Consider the following 15842-nt stretch of genomic DNA (forward strand, 5'->3'; position numbering starts at 1 on the left):
TCCCTCCGACACCACACCCGCCCCGTCTTCCAATGCTTCCGATCACTTCTTTGACAGTGGGACCCCCATCATCACACTGGGCCTTATCCTACTGATGAGGGAAAGTCTGCAGGGCAGACCCCGGCCTGGCTGGATCTGTATGGCTGTGGGCCCCACCCCTGGGCCTGGGCGTGCTTGCCCAAAGGGGCCCGGCCCTGCTACTACCTGGTGACAGAGACTACGATGTCCAGGAGGTGGTGGAGGCGGAGGCAGAGAGGGCAGCGCCTACCCAGCTGAGGACACAGGTGAGGGTGGGCTCAGGGGCAGGGACACCCATGGTGAGTGAGACACGCGGATGATGCAGAGCCAGAGAGTGAGGGGCCCTCCCCGCAGACATGACGCGTGCCTCGGTGGCTTTGCGGTTTTCATCATGCTCTGCAGTTACAAAAATAAAACTCACAGGTGGGATTTAAAGAAGAAAAAGAGCAAGGCACAGGCACCGAACGTGGCACAGAGGCCCAGGACCTGGAGCCAGGGGTCAGCCCTGCAGGGCCTGAGGAGCCCACCCAGCTACTCCCAGTGGCCCCCGGCAGGCCTGAAGCACCTGCTTTCCTCACAGCCTCACAGGCGCAGCTCTGGACCCTCTATGTGAGTGGGCAAGAAGCCAGGGGGCCCTGAGAGCCCAGGGAGGCCTCTGCTTCTGAATTTTGCAGAGCTTGGAGAAAGCAGCAAATTCCAGCCAGAGCCTGTGTGCCAGGTGAGGAAGCTAAGCTGGTGTGGAGCCGTCACATAGCAACAGCCTCAGCCAGCGTTCCCACCCCGCAGCCCTTGCCCTCGCATCCCTGAGCCTGGGGGGCTGGGCCGGAGACGTTTGCCCCATCGTCGGAGGACCGGCCCCTCCACCAGTGCGACTCACGGCCTGCCAGCCTCCCCTCGTGCTTTCTGGGTGCTGGCCCCACAGAAAGGGTGGGAGGTGCGAGGGTGGGAGGTGCGAGGTCGGGGTGCCAGAGCGCAGCCCGAGACTTCCTGGTTTGCTTTCGCTCAGGAAGTCATTCAGACAAACCCTCCCATCTCCCAGGCCTAGTCCCCACTCCTTGCTACATTCGCAGCCGGAGACTGTAACGGACACCACAGGTTCGCACTGAGCACTCAGGGGCGCAGAGAGCGGCATTTCCTGAGCATCTTGGAGGCTGGGCTCTGTGCTTGGCACCAGGACGAGCTGCACTTCCAAAGCCAAACCCTGCTTGCTGCACGCGCCCAAAGCCGCCCAGGGTGGCAGCAGCTCCAGGGAGAACACGCTCCGAACACCGCCACGGCTCGCAGACCCGGAGGCCCGTGCACAGGATCCAGGACGCCCGGAGCCCGCGCCAGGCGCTTCCGTCAGCCAGGGACCGGCCGCCAGGGGGAGCCAGAGGCCCAGGCATTGCTCAGCAGGCGCCGAAGTCCCAGTGGGAGCCTTAACCAGAAAGTTCACTTTGCTCTTTGTTTCGTTGGACGTTTTTATTATGAGCGTAATGCACACGTGGCAACATGTAAAGGCCCAGAAAGTAAAAGGTCGTGACCTCTCTGCCCACCTGCCCGTGACCGGCGGGCACCCGGCATCCACAGCCTCTGCTCACGCACGCGAGGCACGCAGGCAGCGAGCACAGCGACCCCCACCGGAGGAGCCGAAACGCAACGCGCTGCGCCCTCCGCGCCCTGGACCACGGCCACTGGACCACGGCCACTGGACCACGGCCACTCAACCACGGCCACTCGGGCCTGTCCAGGCTGGCCTGGGGTGCTGCGGCAGAGCAGGTCCCTCCCACCATGTTCTGATGGGGAAATGACCAAGGAACACGTTTGTTTAGGACAGCACTGTCCATAACAGCAACAGAAACATCATCTCGAATTAAAAACTTTGACATATAAGGGTCACATTTGTGAGGTGCCTGGTGGGGTCAGAGGTGGGTGATAAGCATGGCCCGCACCTCTGACAGCCTTTCTTTGTGCCGGGAGCGGCCCTGCCAAATGGCCATGAATGTTCCTAGGCACGCCCTGTGGCTTTCGGTATCCACCTCCACACAGACCCAGAGCAGCCCCTTGGCTCCCACCGACCCCCAGACCACACCAGGGAGCCCCAGGTGGCCATCTGGAATGTGTCTCTGGGTGCCAAGTTACATGTGGGCATCTAACTTCATTTTCTTCCTTCTGGCTGCACAGACAGACCTGCTAATGTGTCTTATAAGCCACTCTGCCCACAAGGATTAGATGCGCCTTTGTCCATGTGCTGCAGAGCTCGTGTGGCCCTGGCACCATGCAGAGGTGCCCTGAGCCTCAGTGGGCTCCTGCCGGAGTTGAGCAACCATGGAAGGGCTCAGTGCAAATGGGGTCTCAGCCTCCACAGCACACACTCCCTCTCAACTGCCCCTTTCCCTTTCTTGCCTCGAACACCAGCCCTGCAGAGTAGCCCAAAGCCCTGAGAAGGGCAGGCCATGCGGCTGGCAGGAAAAGTAAATCCAACATCGAGAAAACAAGGATGGGGTGCACAGTGTGACCAACACTCCCTGCCCAGGTACCCAGGGATGAGCTCTGGAGGCCAGGTCTGGGGTCCCCTGCCCAGCCCTGGAGTGTGAGGGTCTGAGTGTGTGTGTGTGTGTGTGTGCAGTAGAGTGCCTGTGTGATGTTGTGGTGTGAATGGCACACACCCCACCTGCAGAACTTTGGCAATAGAACCCATCTTCACTATATACAGGAACAGATGCAGGGAGCAGAAGCCCCAGCCACGGCTCCTGCCACAGCCAGCTGCTCCCCAGCCAGGGCCCCCCCTTCCAGCCCGGCTCACCCCTAGCCAGCCCCTCCCTAGCCAGGGTTCCCCCAGCCATGGCTGCCCCCCAGCCAGCAACTCCCCAGTCAGGGACCCCCAGGCATGGCACCCCCCGCAGTCACAGCTCCCTCCCCCGACAGCTTCCCCACCAAGCCACATCTTCCTCCCATCAGGGACCCACAGCCACAGCTCCCTCCTTCTAGGGCACCCCCAGCGGCGGTCCCCCCAGCAGCCTCAGCTCCCTCCCTGCCAGACCCCCTCTCCCAGCCTTAGCCCTACCCCAGCCACAGTTCCAGGGCTGCAGGGGTGGGGCACTTTCCCGCCATCCAGTCCCATGGTCCCCACCCCCACGGGAGTTCCATGTGGCCTCCACGTGGCCTGAGGCACAGTCGCCCACAAAGATGACCTTTTTGCCGAATTGAAAGCCTTCTCCTTCCAGATAGAGCAGGAAATGGAACCTCCACTCCCCAGCTTTCAAATAACAAGAAATGCAGGAAGTCAGGAAAATGAACGCAGATTCACACTGGGGTGGCGGCACAGTCCCTCGTCCCTGCCCAGCTCACGCAGGCTTCTGCCCGCTGCACACGCTGGATGGGCCCAGGGCGAGGACAGCTGTTTTGCTCTGACACTGCTGTACAGCTCACTCATCCCTGGGCCTGGGAACTCCTGGCTGAGGGGCTTCTCAGCCCAGGGGCCCACGATCAGCTCAAGGAAATCAAGGGCTAGAATCACTGTCACCCGTGTGGGCATTTCACCAAAGGGACAGCAACCCTGTAGGTAGGGTTTCAAATGAGCCCCCTTTAAACATGCTCCTGTCCCCAGAGAATACTGTCTGCAAAGGCCCCACGTTGTGCTGGTTTCTAAAGGCGCCCAGATGAGCCTGAGGCCCCAGTGTCCCCCTCGCCGACTCCAGGGGGCAGGAGTTGGCCACCCTGCCTGGGCCATGGACCTGCAGCTCTGCTGTGAAGGACAGCGGGTGAGGCCGGGACCCCAGGGTGCATTTCACAGGGGCTCAAGAGACGGGCTCACGGGGTTACTGATGGGAAGAGCATTTGTTCATAGGTGTCCCAATTAACAGGCCCATGATCCGCACTGCAGAGGAGGCCAACACCCTGAGCAGACCTGTGCCAGGGAGCACCGAGGGCATGTTCGAGGGGCGCACAGGTGCCCGTGATGCCCCGACAGTGCCTCAGCCCAGGGCAGACCCTTCTCCCCATAGGACTCCTGGCTCCCCATCTACCCGGCGTCTACCCCAGCGGGCAAACGCTCACTTCCTGCTCCCTGACCCCACCTCTGCCCCAGTCAACCCCCTACTCACTCCCGGACTCCCACAGCCTGGCTCTGCCCATGCCTCCCACCTGACACATGGAAGCCGAGCTGGGGCTTAGAGGGTGGGTGCTCCCCAGCCCCCAGGGTCACCAAGAACGGGCTGCCCATTCCCGGTGGGTGTGTGCTCAGAGGGAAGGCCAGGGCTCCATGGCCCAGCTGAGCACCTAACACTGCAGGGGCTTCCAAACCCAGGCCTAACCAACCCACTCATGGACCAAACTGCTGGAGGTCTCTAATGGGGACGCCCCCACTTCCTCCTCCTCCCTCCACCCACCCCACAATCCCCTTCCTCCTTCTCCCTTCTTCCCACCCCCATCCTACTTCCCCCTCTTCCTTCCTCCCTCCCCCCACCCCCTTCCTCCTCCTCTCTCCTCCCGCCCCCACCCCACCTTCCTCTTATTCCTCCCATCGCCCCCCTACCCACTTCCCGGGACTCACACCTGTAGCGTGGCATCCCAGCATCCCTATATCTGCCCCCGGGAAGGTGGGCTCACCCCACCATCCCTACCTGCACCCACAGAAGAACTCTCATGGCTGAGACAGAGCAGCTTTCCTTCAGCCCTTGGTGCTCCAGGGACAAATCCCACTGAGCACATCCCTCGGGAAACCATGCAGAACCAGCCGCCGGCTTCCCCCGACTGGGCTTTCCTGACCCAGGCTCTCAAGCCGCAGTCTGTCAGCATCACAGGAGCCACGGCCTGGTCTAGAACCTGCTGTTCAAAGGCCCTGGGTCACCCTTCCCCAGAGAGACCCCAGCAGAGCCCAAAGGACAGAAGCGATGTCCCTTTCTGGGAAGCCCAGCTCTGGGGGCTGCAACCCGCCAGGACCCTGCCAAGGTGTGGGGTAGCCTCCATCTTCTCCCCGCTGCCAGCCAGCCCTCCTCACCCCCGATACCCAGGAACCACCTGCATATGCAGTCTTTGGTCAGGAAGAAGGTGGAGGCGGAACGTCCAGGTGCAAATTCATTCAGCCTCTGCTTCCCTCTGAGGAGAAAACACACTGGGTTCTTCTCCATGACTTTTTAAAGGTTGTCGCAACAACCCTGCTTGTACATGCCGAGCCTCTGAAGCTCACAGAGCTGCAGGAAGCCCTCACCCCGACTCAGGCAGGGAGTCCCAGCCTCTGACCTGATGCTCAGAACTGCTGCAAACCCCCCTGGAGAGTGCCCCAGGAGAAAGCAAGGAAAGCGGGTCTCAGAGACAAACTCTCTCACCTGGGCCTGTTAACTGCTGCCTGGGGGGTCAGATGGGAAAGGTACCTGGTTTCTGAACTGACAGCGGAGGCTTCAGCCATCCCAGCATGGGCCGCCTGTCCCCAAGGGCAGAAATGCTGTGGCCCTGCACCCTCTGGTCAGATGCTTCTGTCCTGCCACAACCCCCTCCTGCAAGAGCTTGAATGTCACCACCCCCCCGGTGAAGCCACTGCCTCTGGTTTCTGGATCACACATCCATGAGCCACAGGAGCACAGGCTTGCACAGGAAGTGTCTGCTCACATACCTGGCCCATGCACCTGCTCACACATCTGGCTCATGCACCTTCTCACACATCTGGCTCATGCACCTGCTCACATCTGGCTCATGCACCTGCTTACACATCTGGCCCATGCACCTGCTCACACATCTGGCTCATGCACCTGCTCACATCTGGCTCATGCACCTGCTTACACATCTGGCCCATGCACCTGCTCACACATCTGGCTCATGCACCTGCTCTCACATCTGGCTCATGCACTGCTCACATCTGGCTCATGCACCTGCTTACACATCTGGCCCATGCACCTGCTCACATATCTGGCACCTGAGCCCCCAAAGGGTGGGTGTTCATTCCCCTCTGCCCCTGATGGCCTCTTTCCCACTGTGCACACAGACTGGGGTTCCTGGGGGGCTTGCCTGACACCACCTGGCTCCTGGCACCTGCTCAGTGCCCCTCAGCCTGTCATGCCATGCCACAGCCCCGCCCCTGGCCAGTGCTTTCAGTGAACCCATTTGCAGGGGAGAAAAATTGAGGCACAGAGAAGACACATGACTCAACAGTCACACAGCTGGCCAAAGAGATGCTGCCTGTCAGTGTAAAGAAAATTATCGAACCCCACATGGGACCAAGAGCTCAGGAATGTGAGCGGCTGGGGGCTCCAAACGCCGTCCAGCTCATCTCCCCAAGGGGTGACCTCAAAAGGTGTTCTTGCAGGAGCTCTTCCCATAGGACAAACCCAGGTCACAGGGGCCATGGCAGCCACGCGAAAGGAGCCTCCTTGCGGGCCCTGGGCCGGGGTCTGTTGGATCAACCTGAATCCACCTAAGACCTGCAAAGGCCCTGGTATTTTCTTGGTGCTCTGTGGCCCTGCCCACCTTCCAGACAGAGCTACTACCAGGCACAGGCGCCCACAAAGACAACCAGAGAGGCTCCCGGGCTTCACTCTCATGGAGCTGGTCCAATCCACACACAGTGAGTGCTAGCAACCTCAAATTTTAAAGTCTTTAAAGCATGTTACCTATAAAAATAAAGGGCTTTTAAGAGCCTTAAGTTGAAAGATTGAACTAAATGTTCTGTGCTATCATCCAAACTTTCTGTCCACATCTGAACAAACCCAGCACATCCCTCTCTCCTTGTCCTTCTATAAACTCACAAGGTCAGAAGGAATCAAACATGAAAGGGTGTCCGTGACCCTCTCAAAATGAAGTCATTGTTACTATTTTCTTTGGCTAAACGATTCGGTCCAGTTTCGAAGAGGATTAACATCTGTGCACGCTGCTGTTTTTGTCTAGAACCTACCTGGGGTTTCTCATGTTTATTCTAGGAAAAGCAGCCGCAGGAGGCACCTGTCCCTAGAAGGGTGAATTCAGTGGGACGTTTGGCATAACTCTGCTGGAGGCGCTGGCGCAGGGTTCTGCCTTCCACAGCCCTTGATTTCTGTGGGTGGAGGGTGAGGCCCCTCGCGGCTGTACCGAGGGAGGCCTGCACAGGGCTGGCTCACAGAGCAGGTTGTTGCTCTAGGACGGCCTGCTACGGGGCTATGTGCCGCCCCGACCCACAGAGCCACGTGCCCAGAGACATTTCAAGGACGCTTCCAGATCCCAGCCCATGGAATGGCTCAAGATTCCCGCCAGCAATCACAGAGAAACTGGCCATTGTCCTGCCAGGCTCTGACTCCAGCAGTGTGGTCCAGTGAAGCCACAGGCGCTGAGGTGTGGCAGATGTGAGGACTCGAGGTGGTTCTCGGCCAAAAAGTGGGTGATGAAAAGTGGCAACGTGGCTCCAGCAAGGCCTGCATAGCCCAGGGGGCCGTGTCCGCAGAGCTTCCAGCTGAGCGCCCCAGTCCATCCCACTCCAGGCCCTGTGCAGAGGCAGAGGAGGCCGCTAGGTAAATATCTGCCTGATTTAAACCTGGAGGCAACCGATGGGCCGCATCACCCACAACACAAAGTGGGGGGTCCCTCAGCAGTGTCTGCAAGGCTGCCTGCCTCAGACTCTCAGTGAGACCCTGGAACGTGGCCTCCGCCAAGGCCACCTCTGCCAGCCCAGACCCAGCCCCAGCCCTGACCTTCAGGACCCCCCATGAGGGCACCTGTCCCCCAAACCCAGGGAGGCCCTGCTGGGGCAGGGAGAAGCCTGGGGCTTGTTCCAGTCTGTGCTCTGGAACTTTCCTTATCTCCAACCTGTGTCTGCTCTAAAGTGCTGGAAGGAGGCCAGTGGGGACTGAGGTGGGCACCACCCAGGGCATGCAGCCCACAGCAGGCTCAGCTGTGGGAGGGTCTCCATGGGCTTAACAGGATGTGGGCTGGGAAAGCAGCTCATGACACCCTTGTTAGCAACGGGGCAGGAATGAGAGCAGCTGTCACCAGGGGCAACAAGTGCAAAACGAACCCATGGCTGCCTGTGGCAGGAGCAGTCAGTGCCCACCCACCCACACACTCACCCGTCCTGGTGCCCCCACTGCACCCCGAGAAGCTGAGCGCAGGGGTTCTGCTGCCCCCACCAATGCGCGTGGCTCAGACCGTCTGTGACAGCCTGCCCTGGCAGCCTGCCCTGCCTGTGTCCAAATTGTCTCAAACGGCAGACACCAAGAGCCGCAGCTGGGATTGTCTTGGGGGCCTTCGGGTCTGCTGGGCCCTCCAGAACATCACCATCTTCCGGGGACTTCCAGGAATTGGTCACAATGAGTCCACACTCCTGTGGGCCGTCTAGACCTGGCCTCCACCCCTGACCCCCAGGGCCACCTGGTGCTACCTGCCTACCTCCTCTGGGCCGGGGGTCCAAGCAGGCTCCACCATCTCTGCAGCCAGCAGATGCTCGGTGGAGGTCACCTGGGCCTCCCCACGTCTCTGCAAACACTGCCCTTCTGTCCTTGGCCCAGAAAGGGTGGGATACCCTGTGTGTCAGTCGCCCACCCTTGGAGAGCACAGAGGCGGGCTCCCTCCAGGCCTGCCTGACAGCCCAGATAAGCCGCTATGAATGGAATGCGACCTCCTCCGGCACAGGCACAGGTGTGTCACCCCCAGCGTCACCCCCAGCCTCGCAAACAAACCACCTGGAAGCCAAGAGACCAGTGCCTGCCTGTGAACAGTCCTGCTCGGCCCGCCCGTCAACAGGCAAGGGCACCCCAGGCCTTATTTCTAGGTCTTTCTACAAACCTGATTTTCAACAGCCCAGCCTACTAAGGGCAGGCGAAGCGGTCCACGCGTTCTGTTCCGTCTGATCCGCCTTGCTCCCAAGCTGACCCTGCCTGATGGGGTGACCACAGTTGGCAGAGCCTCGTGATCCCGGCTTCCCAGGCCAGCCCACAAAGGACCTTGCCTTGGTGGACGAGCGCAGGCTGAGGGCCAAGGAAAGCCAGCTGGGCCATCGATGCTCCCTTGCAGTGTGGCCTCCTGCCCAGAAATAAAGGCAAGTTCTCCCAGACCAGCCACGAGACCCCAGGCCGAGACGCGCCATCTCCACATTCTTGGGCTTCCAGAGACTTAGGCAGCCGCCCACGCTCTCCACCAGCCTTTGTAACCGGACCCGGGGTCACCAAGAATGACCCTGAACCTGCCCAGGGTGGATGCCCCACCCGGCCCCTCCTCAGCAGCTCCCCTGGGCACAGCTGGAGCAGAAGCCCAGGATCCCAGTCTCGAGCCCCCTCTCCAGCAAACAGCAGGCAGCAGAGGACCCGGGTGGCGGGGAGGCCCCTCCTGCCATGTCAGTCGTAGCCCATGGAAAGGCTGTGTCCTCCCAGAGCACTCAGGGTGAGAGGCGCCAGGGAGGTGCTTCGACCTGTTTGGAGCTTTAGCTCTGATCACAGAGTTCCACACACGCAGGAGAGGTCAAGAGGGCACTAGAAAGACGGGGGGCCCTCAAACCATGACCCCGCTTCACGGACACAGCACACGCAGGAGAGAACGAGAGGGCACTAGGGAGACGGGGGGTCCCCAACGAGAGGGCGCTAGGGAGATGGGGGGTCCCTAATGAGAGGGCACTAGGGAGACGGGGGCCCCAATGAGAGGGCGCTAGGGAGATGGGGGGTCCCCAACGAGAGGGTACTAGGGAGAGATGGGGGGCCCTAATGAGAGGGTGCTAGGGAGATGGGGGCCCCCAAACCATGACCCCGCTTCACAGACACAGCACTCCTGGCCCGGCACCGCTGTAGAGGCAGGAGCTGCTCTGCTGGACCAAGGCGGGCAGGCGTCAGGGGTGGCTTGGTGCGGGGAGCCCAGGTCCCGTGCACATGGGCCCAGAGGAGGTGGGGAGGGGGCACTGGCAGCCGAGGACACACAGTGGCCTTCACAGGCCCTGGAGAGGACACTGACAGAGGCCGCAACAGCCTGTCCGTCACCTGCGGTCCGGCTCCACCATCCTGGGATCCCGCCGCCTGCTCACAAGCACGTTCATTAGCTCAGAACTCAAAACTAGAAGATGCCTCCAGCCCCGTCATAAGACCAGAGAGGGAGAAGAGGAGACAAGAAGTGGAGCCTCCCTGGGCCACGTTCTAAGCAGCTGAGCCTGGGTGCTGGGCGCACAGTGGGTGACTGAATGATGGAATGGGTGGGCACTGCCAATCAACGTCCGCTGACTCCTCTCCTCCTGCTCTGGGCACTGCCCCTTCCTCACAGGGACCTGCAGCAGCCATCGCTGACTGTGACCGTCGCCCACAGCTCACCGTGGCAACTGTGCACCTGTAATGTCCATGCCTGGGACTCTGGCCTTTCATCTCGGGGAGGCCTGGCTGAAACGTTTTCCAAAGGAAAGGAGACAGGGAAAGAGACTCTCAGATCCCTGCCGGGATGCAGTTAAAGAAAGCTGTAGAGTCTCGGCTGGGCGCGATGGCTCATGCCTATAATCCCAACGCTTTTGGAGGCCGAGGTGGGCAGATCACAAGGTTGGGAGATCAAGACCATCCTGGCCAACATGATGAAACCCCATCTCTACTAAAAATACAAAAAAAATTGGCCGGGTGAGGTGGTGCACACCTGTAGTCCCAGCTACTCGGGAGGCTGAGGCAAAAGAATCGCTTGAACCTGGGAGGCAGAGGCTGTAGTGAGCCGAGATTGTGCCACTGCACTCTAGCCTGGTAACAGAGCAAACCTCCGTCTCAAATTAAAAAAAAAAAAAAAAGTAGAGAAGCTGTGGTGGACTATTACACACCCATGAAAAAGGATGAAACGTGGGTCCGCACAACAACATGACGTACCTGGAAACGCGAGGCTTGTGAGAGGAGTCAGACACAAAAGGCCGCACACCGTGGGAGCCACTTGCGTGAATGGCCAGAACGGCCGATCCACAGAGGTGGAGATTGGACTCGCAGGTTCTCAGGGCTGGGCAGTGGGCTCCCTATCCCCGGCGTGTGAATGTTCTAGAATTGGGCAGTGGTGATGGCTGCACAGCCTTCTGACTATACTAAATGTCACTGAATCGTTCACTTTAAGATGGTTAATTTTATGCATTGTGAATTTTACCTCAACTTTAAAAAGTTAAAGAATCCAATTGTTTCCAGTTCTTCAAAAGATGGAACATGACAAGGGTGGAAACTGGTGGCCTCGGTCCTGGCTGCTACTGAAGTCTCCTGACCCCACAGACCCCACCCTTGGCCATGCCTGGCTGGTCACTCTGGCACGCCAGGTCAGCTGAGGGTGCCCCTGGCCCCACTTTCTCAGAGCGGGCTCAGTCAGTCTCCTGGTTCCCACAGTGCTGCATGTTTGAGGCCCAAGGCCACCTTCACCACACGATCCTCAAACTCTGAGAGACCCCAGGCCCAGACGCCACCTGCTCACAGAAGCACCGGACCCCACACCGCACAGCACTCAAGATGCCCACGGAGGGATGGGGGCAGTCAGGAAGGCTTCATGGAGGAGGTGGTGCCAACGGGCCTTGGCCGGTGTGAGCAGTGGGCAGGAGTCGGCTGCCTTGGCTGTGACCCAGGAGACCTTGCGTCCTCCCAGCTCTGCAGGGCCAGGGACAGCATCTCCCAGGACAGAACAAGCAGGGAAGTGCCTGACCCAGTCCGACTCATCCAGGCCCAGGGTGCATGAGTCACCTCAGCTCATTAGTCAGGCCTGAGCTCATCTCCAGGTGCCGGCACATTCCCAAGGCCTCGCCCCCCTTCCGCTGGTTCTGAGTCCTGCAGACCCAACCCCAGGCCCAGGGCGCACGGAGGTCCCGTGACGGCGACCAGCACGAATGCTGGGCCTGGCAGACCCATTGTCCGGCAAAGGCACCCAGAGCACTGGCCGCCCCTCACGGCAAAGTCCAGGGTACACGCAAGTATGCACGGAAACCTCAACGCCTGCCGGCCTGCCCACCCCACCTGGAGAATTCCGCTCCCCACCCGCCGTGGTCCTGGTGTGTCTAGACACGTGGCAGGGGTGTGAGGTCAGGGGCAGGGGTGGCCGCAGAGCAAGAGGGAGGAGCCTGGGAGAGGCAGAGCCCATGAGCACGGCACCTGGGCACACAGTCTGGTCAGTGCCAGATGGGTCAAGAGGCCTGAGGCAGGCATGGGAAGCTGGTGGGCCGGGGGAGCCAGAAGCCTCAGGGACTGCTGGTGAGTTATGAGGGGCCACATCTGGCCTCCTGGGTCAATGCCAACCTTAAGCCCCAGAAGAAAGGGGTGGGGAGAAGCCTCCAGGGGCCACCGGCAGGACAGCAGGGGGAGGTGACACTGAGATTTAAAGAGAGAAAGGGCTGCGATGGAGGTGGATATGGTACCCACACGGAGAACAGAAAGCTGGGCCCAGCCCCCAGCGTGGCTGCCCATCAACACTGAGTCCAGATATTCCAGTGACCAGACCCCACACATGCTCCCGAGACAGCCTGGCTTTTTAAACTGCAGCAGAAAGCAAATGCACAGGCATCACCTTCCAGAAGCGTGAGCGTGAAGCTGGGGTGTGTGCACCTCAGGAGGCTGCCCTGCTGGGGTGCGGCCCTGGGGCAGCGGGGCTGAGATGCCCCTGCGTCCTGAGAGCACCTGTGTTCACAGCGCCCCCGCCTCCCCTCCCCTCTGCTCAGCCCCCTGCCATTCAAGAGGCAGCTGCTTCCACCGCGGGGAACTCAGTCCCAGCAGCACGGGCACCCCCCAACGCCTCCCTCCCAGACCCCTCAACACTTAGAGGAGAAAAGACAGAGAGGAGGCCCCAGAATGGGCAAGTGTCTGCGAGGGTGCAGCCACCAGCTCCCAAACCTGCCGGACAAAGCGGCAATCAGCAGCACGTGCAGAGGGCAGACACTTCCGTGGTCTCACGCCAGGGCTGAGCATTCAGTGCTGCTGCCATCCCGGCCAGGCCTGGCACCCAAAGGGACCCGCGCTTTCCTGCTCAGAGCATGGCAGGGTTTCCAGGGGCTCCCAGAGCCGGATGTGATGGGGGAGCCCTGCAGGGATCTGGGCTTCTCCATCTCCACAGGAAGTGTGTGAGCGCCCACTGGGACAGCAAGCGCAGCCTCACCACACTGAACCAGTGGCCGCCCTCTCTCAAAATAACTCCAGGCCAGGCGGGGTGGCTCACACCTGTAATGCCAGCACTTTGGGAGACCAAGGCAGGTGGATCACCTGAGGTCAGGAGTTCGAGACCAGCCTGGCCAACATGGTGAAACCCCATCTCTACTAAAAACACAAAAATTAGCCAGATGTGGTGGTGCTCACCTGTAATCCCAGCTACTCCGGAGGCTGAGACATGAAAATCGCTTGAACCCAGGAGGTAGAGGTTGCAATGAGCTGAGATTATGCCACTGCACTACAGCCCGGGCGACAGAGCAAGACTCTGTCTCAAAAAAAGAAAAAAAAAGTAACCCAAAAGTCACTCAAACTAAATGTTGTCAATTCACTTATGCCCTGGCCAGGCAACTGCAAAAAGGTGGGGAAGCAGGAGGGGGCGGGGTGGGGGCGGTGCCCTCTAAAAACCAGGACAGTCGCACTCAGCCCCTTCCTGGGTTCTCATCCCACATGAAAGAAGCAACAGGGATGCAGAGATGAGGCCTCACGGTGCTTCAAGCAAGAACGATGGCGTCCTGGCAGCCGGACCAAGTCAAAGTGAAGTCTGCACGCACAAATGTGCTGTTCTGACTTGGGATAAGTGTGGATCCCGTGAACCCCGAGAGCCCTTGGCCCTCTGGCTCCGCTTTGGAAAACAACGTCCCCTGCCAGACCACCTGGGGAGGATGGGGGTCACCACAGGCCCCCAGGGGCGTTTCCTTCCTGCTGCCCAAGTCCAGAGGCCGCAGGCCCCGAACCTGCCCGAAGGAGCCAGGAAGGCTGGACGACGACAGGGACCCTCTGACTCCAGACACAGGATCCCACCTTGTGCAAGTCTGCAGCTCAACTCCACACCTCACAGGGCAGCCCCCGGGAGGCTGCTGTGCAGTGTTCACACAGGAGGGTGTGGGTGAGCGGGGTCATGGCCCCTGCCGTGACTGTTTTCAGAGGCCTTGGGCCACCGGAGAGTGAGGCAGGGGGTCCACCTCCACGCACACCTCTGGGGGGACAGTTGCAGGCACCCCAGGGATGGGGCAGCACCAGGGTGCTCTCCTCCAGGGGAGCCCAGTCTGTGGCTGACAGGCGTATCCAGGGAGACAGGTGGACGCGGTCGCACTGTACTCCTGGCACACACACACATACAGCTGGGGCTCCGACAGGCGTGTCCGGGGAGACGGGCGGACGCGGTCACACTGCACTCATGGCACACACGGCCGGGGCTCTGCGCAGCCTGTGGCTGGTGTGAGGAAGGAGGCGGTGGGCGGTGCTGCCCACCCATCGGCTCACAGGCCCAGCAGCACCAACGGAGAGGCCACGATGCCACAAGTCAGACCCACCCCCTCACCACGAGACTGAGTGACCCCCGAGCCCAGGGCGTCTGTCTGAGAAACCTCCTGCGAACAGCTACAGAGGAAATTTTCAGGTGCAAGACATCTGCAGAAAGTTCTGGAACCCGTGCCTGGACCGGTTTGGACCTTCAGTGGAAACACATGAAAGAGAAGGAAAACCAGCTGGGGAAGGATCCCAGCAGCGGCGGCTCAGGTCTGGGAGAAAGGCGCAGGCGAGGCAGTGCCTGAGCAACGGAGACCGACAGGCAGGAGGCGGGACGGGCTGCGCCACAGGCCTCCCGGGGTCCCCACGCCACTGCACACCTAGGACTGCGGGAGGGTCAGTGGGGGCCAAGGGCTGCCCCGGAAAGGAGCCGGTTTTCAGGAGCTTCCAAGCTGAAGGGCAGAAGCCGCCAGGACCTGGCCCAGCGCTCTGGTCCAGGGTCAGGTCACACCTCAGACCAGGGATTGGAGGCTGCAAATTGGAGGCACCACTGGCCGCGTGCTTGCGAGTTCTCCACTGGCACAGGTGGGCCGCGGGGGCCTCGAGGAAGCGCCTTGGCACTGTGGGAGGTGACTCCATGCAGGCTCAGGCACGGCCGCCTTGGGGGTCGTCCTCCGTGGGGCACCTTGGGGCAGGTGTCCTTATCCCGGGAACCCTCGCCCGGAGACCCCCAGCTAACCCGCAGCAGATTTGCACTCCAGGCATGTTTACCTGCGGCCACACACCTCCCCGTGTGGCTCCCCGCCCTGCAGAGAGCGCCTTCCACTGCTCCCTGGTGGAGCCCTGAGCCTGCCTGTGCCGTGGGCCTGCCAGCACCACCAGGGCCCACCACAGAGGCACAGGAAGCCTGGATTTGCTCCTGAATTGCTGTGACTGCCACCCCCTCCACCTGAGGTGCCCCTGTGTCGCTATGGATGGCAGACCGGGCACTGTGGGAGCTGGGGCAGCCTGCCACGATCCTGACACGTGGCCTCCTTAAGCCCTGCACTCCCTGCCCTCCCCCCAGCACCAGCGCCTGGGACCCTCTGCAGGGACTGTTTCCATCAGGGCCCAGCAGCACTACCCAGCACCCTGGCCCGGCTTCATGTGCAGGACCTGCTGGCAGGACAGGCCCCTGTCTGTGCATCAGAATTCGCTGGGAGGCAGCTGCTCCTACAGCCTCAGATTCCAAATCCAAATGCCCAACAGGAGGGCCCTGGGTGAGGAGCTGAGTGCGTCCAGCCTCTGTCCCCAGGACACTGCAGAATCCTGGTCCAAGAGGGTCTGAAACTGGCCGGTAAGGGACCCACCACAGAACCACGGAGTCTGCAGGACGGAACTGCCTCCACCCGGCATGAGCAATACACTCAGGAGAAAACCAAGCTATCCTCCAAACGCGGGGCTCTGGCCGGCCTCCTGTTAATATGTGACTCCAGCCTGAGGTACCTAATTCAGCATTAACTGGAGTCACTCAATGGC

General features: G+C 60.7%; 1 protein-coding gene and 1 long non-coding RNA gene across 31 annotated transcripts in view; both read right to left on the reverse strand.

Moving 5' to 3' along the window:
- Positions 1 to 15842, reverse strand: part of COL18A1 (collagen type XVIII alpha 1 chain) — a 104640-nt gene that overhangs the window by 69380 nt on the left and 19418 nt on the right. The gene's annotated exons all lie outside the window — the stretch shown is intronic.
- On the reverse strand, positions 12031 to 13133 carry LOC144339590 (uncharacterized). Its single transcript, XR_013414765.1, has 2 exons — positions 12220 to 13133; positions 12031 to 12149 (listed from the first exon to the last, which is right to left on the reverse strand). It is a non-coding gene; the product is annotated as an uncharacterized LOC144339590 (long non-coding RNA).

Source organism: Macaca mulatta, chromosome 3 (genome assembly GCF_049350105.2).
Source record: "Macaca mulatta isolate MMU2019108-1 chromosome 3, T2T-MMU8v2.0, whole genome shotgun sequence".
Lineage (NCBI taxonomy): Eukaryota > Metazoa > Chordata > Mammalia > Primates > Cercopithecidae > Macaca > Macaca mulatta.